Consider the following 2,831-nt stretch of genomic DNA (forward strand, 5'->3'; position numbering starts at 1 on the left):
GGGAGGGAGGGAGAGGGGGGAGAAAAAACCCAACGCAAGCACCAACCACCCCAAACCCAGCCCCGCTCCACACCCACGAGGAGGGAGAGGGTCCCTCCGTGACTGGCATCGCTATCTCCTCCGGCGGAGCTTACAGGGAGCCATGGCAACGAGCCCCGCGCTCCCCAAAGCGCTGCCGCCTCCCCCGGGGGTCGAGCATCTCCCACCCCCGCCCCGACCCCGCTCCGGATCCCACCTGCCCGATGCCAGAGCCGGCACCAAGGAGCCACCGCCCGCCGCTCCTCCGGGAGGCACCTGGCGATGGCGGGAGGGACCGGGAATCGCGGAGGGAAGGAGCGAGGAAAGGGAGCCCCTGCCCGCCCCCCGCCCGCGGGGATGTCCCGCGCCCCGGGCAGGTGCGGGAGGGGCGCTCCGGGTGCCGGCCAGCCCAGAACCACAACGGGAGGAGGATAAAGGAATGGTCGAGCTGGGGGACACTGCCCCCGGCAGGACCCTCGGATGCTGTCGCTTCGTCATGGTGGTCACCAAAAGCCGGTCAAGGAGAGGAGAGGCGCTGCCAGGGAAGAGACTGGCCCCCGCCCCGGCTTAGCCCTCCCTGGGGTGCAGAAGTGTCGTTGCTTTTCAGAGGAAAGGATGAAAATTCGGAAAACTCCAGCCCTTCCTGCCCCACAGCTCTCCCCCTCTAAACTCCCGTGTACCAATCATCCCAACACCCGGTGTTTCATACATCCACACCTCTGAAAAATCCATCTTTTCCTCTTTATTTTTTTTTTTTCTCTAGCACCCCCTCCTAACATTTGCCGTGTGTGCTCTCCATGACCACAAGCCCAGATCAGGTTGATGTGTGCGCCTGAGCGCTCGGACTGTGCCTGTGTGTGGTTCACCACAGCGATCCCTGGGTGGAATGGGCTAAATTTTTAAGTGATTGGTGAAGACAGTCGTCACAAATCTGCCAGTCATTGTCTTAAGCACTCCTTGCAGAGAGGTGGGGAAGGTCAGACATAATCATTTTCATGAGGCCTCGGACTTCTCAGACGATTCTGTCTTGCTGATGACCTTTGGGTGTTTTGCTTTTCTCTGAGCTTTGCCTAATTCAATGAGCAATAATCACAAAGTAACATTCACAGACATTAAACCATAAACCCACCCTACCGAATCACAGCAACACTCACGGGGATTATCAGCATTTGGGTTAAACGTTTTTTGGACAGTGGCAGTCAGAATTTGTTGATGTGCTGGCCAACTGATGTTTATCTCTAGCAGATTTAAGCAGGTGAGCTTACTTTTTGGTCAGGAATTAAATAAATAAATTTAAGGAAAGGTATTATAAAGATGGTAGTAAAAGAAAAAAAAAATCTGAAAACTGGAAGGGTAAAGAGCAGAATAATTTAATATATATTTACAGAAAGTAAATGCAAAACTGTTAAAACAATGGTATGTTTGCAGTCATGCAAAGAAAGGCAAGTCACAGATATAATTTTCATATTAATCTGTGTTTAAGTGAATTTGATCTGACATAAATGCCAAACTTCTCCCCAAATGCGTGGAGCAAAACATGGAAAGCGTGCTGTGGTTGCTGAGAAAGCTCTGAAGTTGGGCAGCCGGATTTCTGTGTGGTGCAGACCCAGCCCAGAGCACACGGAGGGAATGGGAGTTCTCCTTTTGAATCCTGCCCTCGCGGCCAAATCCTGAATTGACTTACTGTTTCGTGCAGAGACAGTAAAAGGCTACATTTACAGCACATTGCTTCCCAAAGCAACCAAGAGCTAAGCAACAGCCCTGTGCCCCCGTGCAGGGGAAATCTCAGAAGTAATGGACAGGGAATCAGCTGGAGAGGAATGTCTCGAGTGTGTCAGGGCTGCAGAGGTGTTGAAAAGCCATTTGACCCGGCACCAACAGACCATCAGAGATCCACTCAAACCCAGAGGGGACTGGAGATTCACTGGAGCGTTGGCAACAGCTGAAGACACCAAGGGTGGGAAGCTGCTTGTCTGGGAGCTGAGATAACAGAGCTGGGAAAAGCCAGGGAGAGCTGGCATTGCCCCTCCTGCCACTGCCAAGAGGACGAAAAATGGGGACGATGACTCTTCCCCACTCCTGGCCAACACCCTCCTGGATGCCTCAGCAGGACCAGGAGTTTCCAGGTTGATCTTTGACATAAAGAAGAGGGACAAGAATTTATTCACCTCCAGTGACTGCTCGAGGCAGGACTGCTGCCAAAGCCAACTTCCCAGGCTGCCCATCCCTACACCTCCACATCCCCATCCCAGACACCACGGAGGGAAGCTGGGCTTGCAAAATGCAGCCACCACTTAGACTTTCATTTCCCTGCTGGCCCAACTTTTAGATCCTCTCTGCCAACATGATTTTCCCCAGGGCCTCCTCACCTTTCCAGGTTTCAGCCCATAATATGGAAACCATAAAATGGTTTGAGTTTTTCACACAGAATCAGGCAGAAAGTTTTCCTTCCACTGGGAAACCAGCTGACGGAGAAGTCAAAGTACCTCAGCTTACCAAAAGCTGCTCCACACTTCCAAAATAAAATATGTTCATAACAAAACATGGCTCTAACCACATCTATTTGAGAATAGGGTTTGCCTTAAGTAAAGGGTAAATAGATATAATCCACTGTGCTTCAGATTTCATCGGGTGATGAAATAGGACAAATGTTGCAGCACTTCAGGCTGCACAGAACAAAAATAAAGACAGAGAAGCTCAGTTAGGTCCTCTCTGTGTCTCCACAAAACTGCTCTCTATTTTGGGATTTCCTGCTGAAAATCAAGGAGCCTTTTCATCAAACCCACTACTTAATGTGAGAAGGAGAGAGCAAC

The 2,831-nt window shown here is 51.2% G+C and overlaps 1 protein-coding gene across 5 annotated transcripts in view; it reads right to left on the minus strand.

Annotated features, from left to right (window-relative positions):
• Positions 1 to 294, minus strand: part of CHL1 (cell adhesion molecule L1 like) — a 134,769-nt gene extending 134,475 nt beyond the window's left edge. For 3 of the 5 annotated variants that reach the window (XM_029958242.1, XM_029958243.1, XM_029958241.1), the window contains exon 1: positions 236 to 293. The gene's annotated coding sequence lies outside the window, so the exon portion shown is untranslated. Of the gene's footprint in view, positions 1 to 235 lie in introns of all 5 variants that reach the window. The other 2 variants (XM_029958244.1, XM_029958246.1) reach the window with 1 other exon arrangement.
• Positions 295 to 2,831: the final 2,537 nt, after the last annotated feature.

This window comes from Manacus vitellinus, unplaced genomic scaffold (genome assembly GCF_001715985.3).
Source record: "Manacus vitellinus isolate BGI_N305 unplaced genomic scaffold, ASM171598v3 scaffold_14_pilon, whole genome shotgun sequence".
NCBI lineage: Eukaryota > Metazoa > Chordata > Aves > Passeriformes > Pipridae > Manacus > Manacus vitellinus.